This window comes from Fundulus heteroclitus, chromosome 20 (genome assembly GCF_011125445.2).
Source record: "Fundulus heteroclitus isolate FHET01 chromosome 20, MU-UCD_Fhet_4.1, whole genome shotgun sequence".
Lineage (NCBI taxonomy): Eukaryota > Metazoa > Chordata > Actinopteri > Cyprinodontiformes > Fundulidae > Fundulus > Fundulus heteroclitus.
Genome location: NC_046380.1, coordinates 17,817,432 through 17,831,474, shown reverse-complemented (window position 1 = coordinate 17,831,474; position 14,043 = coordinate 17,817,432). Strand labels below are relative to the sequence as shown.

Here is a 14,043-nt window from a genome sequence, read left to right as displayed (position 1 = left end):
CACTTCTAAACATCTGCAAAAGAACGAGTTTTTAATGAAGTCTGCAGCTGGTTTGGGCTGAGTCTTATTATAACAAATCCAAATAATATTTTTTTTCCCTCCTTTTCATTTCACAAACGAAAATTAAAGAAATTGTTTTTAAAACTTGCTATTATTTTATGCATTTTGTCTGGGAGTTAAACCTGAATTAGAAGGGCAACTAAATACAAGCTGTGAAACATGCTGGTAAAACAAGATGGCGGGCCCTGCCATTGTAAACAATGATAATATAACAAAATGTTTGCTGCTAGTGGTAATACACAATGAGCTATGAACAGGCTTCACTTCACTTGTACAACAATAAAATCCGTATTATCCAAAAAAATAATAATTTTTATGCATTGTAAATTCAAACTAATTGAATAAATCCATTTATTGCCCAGCTCTAATTGGGAATGTTATTTTGTGGTTTTAAAACATTAAATACAGTGATTGTAGTAAATGTTGTTGGTCAATACTGGGTCAATGTTATTTTTAAAGCAATATGTGTGTTTGGAAAGCTACGATTGAGGAATCACAGATAAAGTTTGTAATAGTTCTTATTAATTTGCTTTTATACCCATTGCAATAAACACAATAGTACATCACAGCAGCATTTTTAACAAAGCAGAATCTCCTATTGGGACAAAATATCTGCTGGTGTCAAAGAAAATTTAAACGGCAACGTCACGAACGTCACTAGTTCTGAGAAAAAAAAGGAACAGTCACAATATGTGAACTCTACATACCACTGCTGATGACGTGTATGCCGTTATTCTACTGCATTTTCAGCTGTGGAGGCATCAAGAATATGTTTGGCATTCATTTTCTTGACGTCACGAGACGTCTGGATCATACTGTGAACCGGTAGGTGCAAATTTTTCTAGTGTTAAGATGACTCTGAGCAGCATTGAGGACAAGAGAATCCAGATCAGGACATCGCTGCTTTAAGGTGCGATAACGTCACAATGGATTAACCTCTGAAACTTCAGCCTCACACTGAATTACAGAGGGGCTCCCCTCCTCTATGCACATCTAGAAAAAAAACTTCTGCTCTGGACATTAAGTTATACTGTTGTATAGCTGTGATCTCAAATTAAATTTCCCTTACAATTTTGCATGTTAACAGAGAGGGCTGTACAATTTTGCCAAAAATCTAAATTGCGATACATTTTCAACCATAACTGCTATTGCAATTTAATTTTGACTTTTCTCTGCATTAACCACAAGCACCAAAAACAGCCTGTAGATAAAGATGTTTGAAAACAATGACTATTCAAAACAGGAAATGTAACTTTTCATTAAACAGAATATTAATTATTATTATTATTATTATTATTGAGTGGAATAGCTTGTTGAGTTGGACGTCAATCCTTGTTGAATATAAGAGTGCAAAGTTCAACCACCAAACAAGTCTATGTATTAATGCTGAAAGTTTCTGGTAAAAAAGTATTGATCATATAAACTCTAAAACAAATAGTAAAATGAGATTATCTCTCTGCTGCAACTCTCTTCCCTTCCATGTGGAGGAAAACCCACTTTAAACATATGACCAACACCCAAAGGACGCGTCTTATCCATTAATTGTTACATAGCCAAACATTGCAGACCTCTGAGATTTGGAAATCACGTTTTTTAAAATTGCGATTATAATTATATTGCGCATGCAATTAGTTGTCTAGCCCTATTAAGATACGGAATATAATAATTTCAAAAAAGAAATGTCAGGCTACAAGGGAATTTTAAACATTAATTTGACTTCAAATGTCCATTCTTCTTCTACACTCCAAATTTCTTTAGCTTTGCCAATTTTTGAACATGTTTTTTTTAAAAGTGTTATCTTAAACCTGCCAGAGCAGTGACTGCAATGAATGAGCACTTATGCAAAATATTATAATGAACGCTCCACAATACTTAAGCTGTGTCAGCTTAGAGAGCTCTACTTTCTGCACAAAAGGTCTCCCAAGAGTGTGAATCATCCAAGAACATGAAATCCTTTCACTGATGGCAAAAACTCAGAGGACCTATCAACGCTCAAGGACAAAGTGTAAAAAAACCAAAACAAAAAAATGAATAAATACATGCTCCGAGGCATTTAAAAAAAAAAAAAACTCAACCAATGGTACATTTTGTATTCATTAATTGCACTGAAAATTAAATCACAGATAAAAGAAATGGAATCAGTTTATTTGCCAAAGTTGTGCGCACAAACAAGGATTTTGACTGGTTCCACTTTGCTCTCAGTGAAGACCTTCGAAGTATAAAGATATAAAAAGGGAGAGGAAAATAAACCTTTTTGAATGAGATTATATATATATATATATATATATATATATATATATATATATATATATATATATATATATATATATATATATATATATATATATATATATATTTTTTTTTTTTTTTTGCAATTAGCACCCTGTAGCGCCAACCTGATGGTAAAATTCTAGACAGTGCGTGTCCAGGATGTGTGAGGTCTGCAGAGATGCTAGATGATCATCCAGAGAAGACGGCTCACCCGCTACTACCATCTAATGTAGAACAGATTACTGGATCAATGTGTGCTTCTGTGCTTTTTTGTTTCTCTTGTTGTGTCTCTGCTCTGTCTTCTGTAACCCCAGTCGGTCGAGGCAGATGACCGTTCATACTGAGCCTGGTTCTGTCGGAGGTTTTCCTTCCCGTTAAAGGGGAGTTTTTCTTCCCACTGTCGCTTCATGCTTGCTCAGTATGAGGGATTGCAGCAAAGCCATGTACAATGCAGATGACTCTTCCTGTGGCTCTACGCTTCTCCAGGAGTGAATGCTGCTTGTCAAGACTTTGATGCAATCAACTGGTTTCCTTATATAGGACATTTTTGACCAATCTGTACAATCTGACCCAATCTGTATAATATGATTGAACTTGACTTTGGAAAGTGCCTTGAGATGACGTGTTTCATGATTTGATTTTATTTTATAAATAAAATTGAATTGAATTGCTAGCTGTCCTCCTCCTAACCCTAGACCTGTACAAGTTCTGGATGGAGGGAGGGTCCGTCTCTGCAGACCCAATTGCTTCTTACAGCTTGGACTGCTCCTGTTGTGTGATGGACGAACAGAGGACATAGACCAATAAATAGCTGGTCTGAAGAAAGCTATTTAGCTCCAAACAGCTATATTTTTGTCTTTGTTTAACTTAAAAACAATACAAATGATTGATAAAATGTTTGTATGAACATTCGAAACCTTTATTCATCATTTTTACTATTCACTAATGTGAAATGAGTCACAGAAACCGCCTTGTGCTACAGTGCAGAGGCCTCCATCCCCCCCCCCCCCCCCCCCAGCCCAACCTCCTCTCCCATTCTGGCTAAACTTCCCCAGCAAGCTCTGCTGTGGGTTGTTACAGTAGTTCCCCTGATTAGTCAGACTGGGGAAATAAACAGATACGTTTTCAGATGAAACATATATCTGTGCAAATGTTCCAATAACGTTCGGCAACAGGCCAGCTGAATTAAATATCACAAGCTTCCCTGATTTCATGTCGACGCCGCACTCCCAGCCAAGAGATGAATCGGAGCGTATTGGACTCGTTCGCTGACAAAACTCCGCTCGATAGGATCGGGAGGAGGTCAGATGAGGAGAGCTCAGACAGTGCATTGCTGAATGAATAAAAAATGAAAGTCTAGAGCTTCAGTAAATTCGCTCTCTCTCTCTCTCTCTCTCCATCCCGCGAGGAGGGTTGCGCGCGCGAGCGGTGGAGTGGAGGCATCGTTTGAAAACCGAACCGGGCGCCGCATTCCCACATCCAACCGTATCCAGCGAAGGGCTCTTTAAAAATTCATTAATTGACAGCAAAAATAGATTAAAGCGCCCAGCTGAGCAAAACTCAAAATTTTGGCTCCTGAATAACATTAATGATAAAACACCACCACCAAGAAAAAAAAAAAAAAAAAAAACAGCCCAGGGAGTTTTGCCTAAAGAAACATTTCTGGCTTGTTCCACCTTACTCTACCCAGAGAATAATTCATTTTCAATCATTGCTAAAATATTGCTACTCTAATTGTCATTTTTAATTACACTTTTCTTCAGACAGGAGGGGAGGGGGGGGGGGGGTAAACTGCAAAAACTAATTAAAATCTATCGAAGGACATGTCGTTCCCATGATGCCATGTCAATGCCATTCTATTCAGCTACAGACACTCAATGACAGCTACTCTCTGCCTTCATAAAAAATAGGATTAAAAAAAAAAAAAAAAAGTGAGGAGGAAGAACTGCAGTTACGGTAATTGCTCTGGCCAGCGCTAAATGAGGTTCACTTAAGTGCAATTATCCCCCCTCTGATCCCTCAGATAAAGAGACTTCTTTAACATGGAGAAGTGGGCTCACACAATGCGACCACAAACAAGATTCAAATTGGAATCGGGGAGGCATTTCCAGGAGATGAATTGGCTTCATAGCTCATCTGCATTCCAGCAATGGAGAGTGTCACTAATGAAGACTGAGCAATTCCCTCCTCGCCTCACGTGAGACGGAAACTCCACAGCGTTAACAAAAAAAAAAAAAAAACCCAGCCTAGCCTAGACGCAGGACGGGAATCCGTGAAACAATGAGCGAGATCCCCTTTTTATCTCTTCGCCAGGAGAAAAGCATACATAAAGCTCCAAAGCAGCCTGAGATTAGCCAAACGATAAGTCACTGTAAAAAAAACACAACAGACTGAGACCTTTGACCAAAAACATCACAACTCCTTATGAATAAATCGCCATCTGCCAATCGCGCAGCTCACAAGGTTTCCAGCCTCAGGGAGGCAGGGGGTGGTGGGGGGGGGGGGGGGGGGGTGACAGTCTAATAGAGGTTGCAACAGAGATTGCCTGTTGGGTGCCGTCCAACAACACGGCGTGGAGATGAAGTGGGGGGGGGCTTTGATGGCGGCTCTCGTTGCCACGGGCTAAAGGACCACCAGGAGTCTGATAACTACACCTCACGGATGGCCATTTGAATAATCACTTCAACAAGGGGAGAAATTAAAAACCGTGTCAGCGAGAGCGGCTCGGCGCAGGCCCACAGGCAGAATTCAAAATGAGGAGCTTCTAACGAAAACTGTAGGAAGCGTCGACATTATATATATATATATATATATATATATATATATATATATATATATATATATATATATATATATATATATATATATATATATATATATATATATATATATATATATATATAAATAAAACGCTCGTCCGTTAAGAGACCCCCCTAACCCCCACGGTTAAATGTTATCTGTTCATTGCAAGTGATTGGGAAGACAAGAGTAAGGTAAGCTAACCTCTAAAGTTTACCACCTCACCTGAACCCTGGAAGCTAAAGGTCTTACCGAGTCTCACAATTCTGCCGCCAATTTTAACAATAACTCGGGAAATCACGTTCCGTCCGATGCAAGACAACTCTTTGATTTGTAGAAGGGGGCAAGTTTGTCCCGACGGGGTCAGAAATATTATAATGAAATCAAGAACAGACACACTAAAGACATTAAAGAGTCAGAATCGTCCGTAAATAAATTACTAACTAGCGAAGCAGAATAACCAAGAAAGAAGGTATGAAATTCACACATTCATGCACAGGTTTGGGTATAAGTTGGAGATGCACTGGTCGTGGTTTTCCTGGCCAGTTACACTTTCCTTTCCGCCTCTATGACACATTGAAGAAAAAATGTGCTGCAGCTTTGAATCAAACAAATAAATAAGGGATAAACAAGACAGTCCTCGTTTTTTGCAGCAAAGCATAAACTCCGTCTGATCTTTTATTAAGATCAAAGTAATTCAAAATACACGGTTTTGATTGATGCATTTATGGGCAGAACAAAGTGGCAGTCTTGATGCATGCTGGTTTCTGCTGTCTTTCACCTGCAGATTACCAGACGGAGACTTTTTAAGGGAAACTTGGCCGGTTCTGCTCTCTGGCCCAATTAATTGGTGCATGCCCATTCATTTGGATAAACCACAGATTTGCACAGATTAATTGACCAGAGACTAGAATTAGCCCATGTTTATTGATCTGTTGAGCTCTGATTGATATTCTACAGATCAACAGATAGGAACATTTATGAACAGATAATTAGGGGGAAGAAAATAAAATCTGGATCAGTCAAAATTAGTACAGGCAGAATCATATATTTATTTAGAATAAATAAATTAATCTAGATATATATTGAAATGTGTACTGGCCAGGAAAAAAAATGCATCACTAGTAAATATATTTCCGAAGAGCAATGCAGGTAAAGAATATTTACTCAGATTATAACAAGCAAGCCTGAAAAGTTGTAATTTAAGGACCACAAGTGGCACAGTGTGTGCTTTAGCTTTTATTTTTGCTATCAAAGTCTAGCCTTAAAAAAAAAAAAAAAAAAGACATTTGCTCTTCAACTTCTCTTCTTGAATCAGGACCGGCATCAAAGGCCAAAAAGCATGAAGAAAGTGAGAAGTCTTTCAGTGCTGCAATCCTATTTTATGAGGCAAGCAAAAGCTTTCTCATGAAACCTCCCTGGATTATTCCTTCACACTTATCTGATCAAGAGAACCTATATATTATCAAAAAATAAAATAAATAAAAGGCTGAAACATGAGTGAAGCTTGTTTTCAGCTAAGTGCAGCTACATTTGGCTGCTATACCTGGATGGAAGACCATCATAACCTAAACGCCATGTGTCCTCTACAGCTGCACGCACAAATAGCCTGGATCCAGACAGCACTGTAGGCCTGCTATTTAAAGGATGGGTGATTAAGAAGCAAACCAGGTCTGACCTTTGATTGTGGGAGCTGACTAACGCTATGGGCATTTTGTTAGCTGAAGCAGAAGGTCTGTCAGGGTTAGGTTTGTTGAAGGGGGGGGGTTTGATTTGAGTCAAAAATCCTCCTTTTTCAATGTTATCTTTCAGATGAAAGAAGGTTTTCATAAGAGGAGATAACGATTAGCTAATAGCCTGTACTTTAATTTGCTCATCTTTAATCTGGAATAACACCAGGCAAAGCGCACCGACACTTTAAAAGCATTGTTTAAAGTCTTTTAATGAGGCTGCAGTTTCTTCCTGCAGCAGAACTGCCCCTGTCCCATGAGCTGCTGCAGACTGCCTGTCAGCTGGCTAAAAGAAAGCTACTGCAGCCTGACTGTTCAGCCAATATCAGCACGCTATACTCCCAGTGTTACTCTGTAAAGAGCAGAAGAAGAAAAACGTGATAAAAGTTCTGCACAATGTGTTTATCTGAAAAGTATTGGAACGTTTTGCAGGATTACTTTTAAATGAAATTAAAAAGCTATGAATCTATCGTTTTGATTCTATAATTTTAACAATTTTGCTGCTCTTCTGTTTTAAATGAAAGAAATAAGACTGCGCTAAATTGATCTATTTTTGGTCAATATCGTGAAACTTCGACGTAACGTGAGAAGCTCATGATGAAATTACTAAAGCAAAAAAAGAAATAAAAAAGAAATCAGCAAAAAAGGTGACATTGGAGAAGGGACCTCAAAGTAAGTAAAATCTTCCTGAAATTTGTGTATTTGTCCTTGATTTGAGCAGGTAAATAAGACTATTTGCCAATAGAATGAGATATTTGCACTTAAAATAAGAACAACTCATCTCCATCATCTTATTTCAAGTGCAGGATATCCAATTATCTTAATTTAGGTGTAAAGAATACTCATCCCATTGGCAAATAGTCTTATTTAGCTGCTCAAATCAAAGAAAAACATACCCATTTCAAGAATATTTTACTTAAATTTAGTTCCCTTTTGGCAGTGCATTATAAGAGCTTTTGGTTTTCAGAGGCAGGCCAAAGAATATCAGAGAGCCCCATATCTGGTTGACCATTACAAAACTTTCTGGAGGCGCCCCTGCATGCAGCATGACAGGATTGAGCAAGGATACAGTCCTGATAAAGATGTTTATAGGGGTAACATGATGCTATTTCAAGAGTAAATATTTGTTTAGACAGGTATTCTACTCCCTTGAAAGGCCAGAAGATTCACTAAGAATCGTTTGACTTTCTAATAGCAAAACCTAGAAGAAACATTTGAAATTAAGCATTTTTCGTGTGTGTCTGTGAGAGATTTGGCTCACAACTCTTTACAGCTTTCTAAGGCTGTAAGTGTTCCAGTTTATTGCATGTATGAATAATCTTGGTCTCGATTGAATGTTTCTCATTTTCTGCCGCACTTGCAGGTAAAACAATTGTTTTGACATTTATTCTGGGAACTAAAAAGGGCAGAACAATCATCACCGATCATTGGTTGAGACAAAAGCAATTTTTTTGTGATTGCGTTTCATGACTTTCTCAGGTTCCGTGCAAATTAGGGAACATCATTTTCGCCAGCTTTAAATGCTCCAACAATCCTAATGCTTAAAAAAAACAACAAAAAAAACATATGGTTTTGATATCATTAATTTAAAAGTTTCTTTAATGGGGTTATATTCTGATTAAATTCTGCATTTTGATGTGCAACCCTTCTATCATCCTGTCTACTAAAACTAATGCAGATCTAAATAGCAGGAACGCATTATTTTGGTGGAATAATGCGTCTTGGGTCAGGACGTCTTACTCGTTATAATATAAAGCGAGGAGCGAGGATCACTTCAGAATGTCAGCATGAATAATGCTGCAGCTACCCTTATTTGCAAAACCCACACAGTCCCTCATGGTATCAATAAAATGTTCTTTTGGTGCTCATTCAAACTGAATTTGTTGTGATGGATTATAAGAAGCACTATTAAAAAAAAAAGGGTAAAACGTTCATCGCAGAGAATCCTTTCTTTTTTTTTTTTTATTTATGGGTCACAACTGATTACTGGGTTCAACCGCATGAATACTTCAACCAATTTCAGCTTTTTAACAGCCAGAGTTTTAAACCAAGAAACATCTTGGTAACATTTGAACGTTAAATCCAAGTCTAATTAAATTGTTTATTTCGACATACAACTCCCACGAGTAAACAGATTTCTCTGTTTGATCACAGCAAAACACAACGCAACTAACAGAGCTTACCAACAAACAAACAAAAAAGAAAAAACTAGATTCTCCCATTAATATCCTGGAATAAGTATATAAATCCCAAACTGTGCGCGTTTTCAAAACAATCAGCACTTTCACCACAGCCAGGCTGCAGATCAGCATCATGAAATCCCCACTGAAACACGTTTTGCACTTGTTGATTAAAGCCGAGCACTTTATACGGAGGCTCACCGGTTATTTATTTTTAATCTTTTTTTTTTTTTAGTAAAAAAAAGAAAAACAGACGAGTGACAGGAGGAGAAAACACGCCGCAACAGCTGTGAATCAAACAGCGCCAGAGCACGCAGGGAAGCCAGATGACACTGGGCTCACCCACTCTCCATGCTGGACCCACAACGCCTCACATACCAAACAGCTAGCTAACCATGGCTGCTGCTGCTGCTGCTGCTGCTGGAGGGGTTCGGGGCACAGCTCACCAAACCATCTCAAATGCAAAACAACAACAAAAAAATAACAATAATTAAACAAGCACCTGAATTAGCTGTAGAAAACCCGTCAACCCTCAGCTAGAGTGCGCTGCCAAACACACAGGCTGGCTAGTTTAGCTGTCAAAGTTGCCCCGCCACTTGTCACCGGTTGCACGGCGGAGCTAGCATGGCTAACTAACGCAGGAGCTGTCAACTCCGGCAGAGTTTTTGGAGCAAACGGCTCCGGAGGAGAGTACACCTCCACCGGCCGCGGGGAAAAAAAAAAAAAAAAAACACTCGCTTGGCTGGACCGGAGCACACACAAAAAAAAAACACAACAGCAGCAAAAAAATAATACACTATTCCACAAGAAACACTTGAGCAGAAAGCTTTTAGTCGGGGCCCAACCCCCGCTCCAGAACTTCTCTGCAGCTCACTTCCCCGTCAAAGTCGTCCATTTCGTGGGGCCTTTGGTTCAACTTCCATTCGCGTGTAGCTCACTTACTCGGGATGAAAGCAGCAGAGACGGCGGCTCCCCCTCTCTCTCTCTCTCTCTTCCTCTCTCTCTCCTTCTCTCTCTCTCTCAGTGGTAATCCTGACGGTAGTTTAACAGCAGCGGTCTCCCCGCTCCGTCCACCGCCTCTTGCCCGCACAGTGTCCTCCCCCCCGCCGACTCAGCAGCAGCCCTGTGCTCCTGACAGTTGTTGTCCTCTGTGCAGAGATGTTCGCCCGGTGTGCCTGCGGTGCCGCGCCGTCCCTCTCTCCTCTGCTCTGCTCTGCTTCTCCGCCTTCTCTCGTTCGCCTTTCTCTCGAGCGGCAGAGGAGCCAACATCCGGGACTCTCCCCTCTCAGTTCGGTGCCCGGAACTACTTTCGCATAAATCTCTCTCCCCCCCACTCCCTCCCACCTCTCTGTTTTTTCACCGCGCCTGCCGCCACAGAAACTAGCGCGGTTGAAATCTTGCGCCCGCAAACGAAAAAACGCACCCCAGACACGGAAGCGCCTCCATCGATAAATTAATCAATTCATGTGCTGTATTCGTAGGTCGCGTCGGGTGATTATACTGTACTTTTCTACTAATAAACTGTGCGGCATAGTCCTAAACACATGACAAGATAAGATTGACGCTGCAAAACAACATCTTTACTAAATTAAACTATGAAAACAGAAAACAGAGAGGCTGCATCTCAGTAAATTAGAATATCGAGGAAAAGTTGATTTCATGCACACAGTGATGTATTTCAAGTGTTTGATTCTCTTACTTTGGATGATTATGGCTTAGTTAACGCAATTCTGGTTAATCAAAAATCACAATATTATAAAAGACTTTTAACCCATCTTAAAGTATGTACAACAAATATGCACGTGATCAGGGCTTATTTTGCATTGATTAGTGCATCAGTACTAATGCTTTGGATCTACTTAATTCAATAGTGGACACTGGTTGCACACAAACCTTTTGCTTTCGCAGTCTATAATGTTGCATTAATTAAAGATGATTTGGTCAGTTTACTTCAACACAACTCAGTCACTTCCCTCCAAAAATATAAAAACTGAGGGTTTGGGGTTTAAGAAATAGGAAACCCTATTGGTGAACCAACTCACGTGAACCAACACTGCATTCTGTGCGACCATAACAGAGTATTTCAGGAAAATTAATTTCTCTCATTCCATTAATTTATTATGTAGTACCTACACAATATTATTACGTTCTCTAAGAAGATGAAACAATAATGACGAATCAACAAGATATGCTTAGATAGATCCAACAAATGCATTTTTTTTTTGTCTTCAGTGATAGTATCTCTACACAATGTTATTATGTTCTCTTTAAGACATGAAACAATGGTGTTAAAGTAACTAAATATGCTTAGGCAGAACCAACAGATGCCAGATTTATTTTATTTTTTTCTGTGTGGCATGAGTCTTTTAGGTATGCTGAGGTGAAAAAGAAGCCCAGTGGAGATTGCTCATCAAGCACAGCCATAACAAGTGGCAGCTCTTGAATTAATGGTGCCCTGGCTGGGCCAGTCCTCTCTCCTGCAAACATTTATTGTGCTTCTAATGCCAAAAAAACACAATTGTTTTATAACATCTGTTCGTTTTTGTTTTATGTGTTGTTGTTTTTTTCACAAGTAGAACACAGACTTCGTCGTTCTCAAACTCTATTTTAAAAGAGGACATTTTCACATTTAAAGGAGACATATGTAAAATCCACTTTTATAGCCCTTAAACAAATTTTGTTGTGAATCTCTAGGCATCTACAGGAATAATATGACTCAAGTATAAGTAAAAAGTACAGTCAGTGTAATAAAACTATTCCTAAAAGTAAATTTTTTTCAAAAAGTTACTCAAGTAAATGTAACTGAGTAAATGTAACTAGTTACCACCCACCTCTGGATTTAATTTACATTATTCTTGTTGCCTTATCTTTGTCCACAACACTTTTTACTTTCTCTAAACTTTCCATTGACGTGCTTGGATGCAGCACTCTGTGAACAGCCAGCTATTTTAGCAATGACCTTTTGAATCTTACCTTCTGGAGGGTGTCAGCGACTGTTTGCTGGACAACTGTAGTCTTCCCCATAGAGTGAGTAACATAACATTTCTCTGTTAAATATATTTTTTAATTGGCCTTATCTAGTGTTCTAATTGACTGAGAAACTAAATGTTTTTTTTTTATGAGCTGTACGCCATTTTCACCTAAATTAACAAAATTAATAAATGCTTGAACTATATCACTTCATGTGTAATGAATCTATTTAAGGCAAGAAGCGTTTGATAGATATTCACAATTGGCACCTTGAGAAGTACAAAGAAAATTACAATAAAAATAAATATCACAACCTACTAAAGCTTCTATACTTTCTAAAAATTTGTATTAGAACAGATTATTTAAATAATGTCTGGCCAGTACTGGTCATTGCCTCTCCCTAGATCCGTACTGGTGACACCACTGATCATCTTTATCATCTTTATCTTAATAATAAAGCATTTACTAATGCTTTAAACATAATCTACAAGCTGTTAGTTGCCAGGTTATGCAAAATAAACATTCTGTGTAGTTTTCTTTCTTTCTTTCTTTTGAACGTTTCAACGTGCATATTAGCAGGTTGTAAATGATTATAGTATTGTCCTAATGTCGCTGGAGACCAATTTAAATGGTTTGATGATCAATTGAAGTGCTGATTCTACTGGCCGTTCTGCATCCTGCTGCAGAAGACAGGGACTTTTTATGACCTGCAAATCTTCAAACCTTTGAGGATTTCATCAGGCTGTTTATTAAACATTATCAATCCCATTAGCTTTAAAGACATTGTCAAAGAATTAAAGAATATATATATATGGATTTGTCTAATGTTGTTACCATCCACAGATGTTTTTTTTTTAATCAATCCCTTGTTCTATATTATGTTCTAAGGTTTTGCCTCATTAGTTTATTCCTCTGCGTTTAGTTTCTTCTTGTGATCTGTTCTTTGAACATTTTGAATTATTTCTGATAGATATCTGTTAGAGTTTTGATTTCTTTGTGTTCAGCTCCATTCATGTCAATTAGTCTCCTTCCCTCTGCTTCTCTGCCGTCATTCTGCCACAGCTGCTCCACATTTCCTCAGTTGGTTACTTTGTCATCTTCCACCCCTGCCTCACTATTTAAGCTCCTGGCTTCTCATCATTCACTGCTGGGACACCATCCTGGAGGGGGGATCAGCTGAGCTAGCTGCAAACTTCTCCTATAGATGATACACTTGGCTCAATTGTTTCTGTATGTGCGCTTGTTCATCCTCTTGACTTGAAAACTGGCTTAGAACTTATTTTATCAGCTACATTTCTCTCCTAGATCAAGCCACTTAAGGAGCTAGTACTGGCATTACGCTTTTGCTTTTTTTTTTTACATAGAAAGTACTTCTGGAAATGTGCTTCTGTGCTCTTTCTATGTCTCTGCTCCGTCTTCTCAAACCCCAAGTCGGTCGTGGCAGATGGCTTTCACACTGAGACTGGCTCTTCCTGCTAAAGGGAAGTTTTCCTCTCCACTGTCGCTACATGCATACTCAGTATGAGGGATTGCTGCAAAGTCAACGACACAATGTAAGTGACTGCCCACTGTCGCTACGCTCTCATCATCATCATCAGCAGTATCATTATCATCATCAGCATCATCGTCATCCACAACATCATCATCAACTTTATTTGTAAAGTGCTTTACCACCAGTTACAGCGGACATAAAGTACTGAACATTAAAAACAATAAAATGATACCAAGAGATAAAATGGAAAAACTAAGCTCACAATAATAAATTAAGAAACTTGCTACAAAACACAATCAAACAATGCAAATACAGATAACAACTGTACTACTAAAAGTTACGTAAAATCAAATCTCAGTTGATCTGAAGGCCAGTGAGTAAAAGTATGTTTTTAAACAATATATATGCATATATGCATGGGTAGAGCATTCCATATAGGTCTAAATAGAGAAGGCCCTGTCTCCTCTGAGCTTCCGCTTTGAGCTGGGAACCACCAGGAGTAACTTTCCTGCGGACCTAAGAGTGATTGGGGGTGTAGCAT

At 38.7% G+C, this 14,043-nt stretch overlaps 1 protein-coding gene across 1 annotated transcript in view; it reads right to left on the bottom strand.

Moving 5' to 3' along the window:
* The window catches only part of foxj3 (forkhead box J3), a 123,671-nt gene extending 114,047 nt beyond the window's left edge, over window positions 1-9,624 (bottom strand). The window contains exon 1 of the mRNA XM_036151299.1: window positions 9,543-9,624. The gene's annotated coding sequence lies outside the window, so the exon portion shown is untranslated. The remainder of the gene's footprint in view (window positions 1-9,542) is intronic.
* Window positions 9,625-14,043: the final 4,419 nt, after the last annotated feature.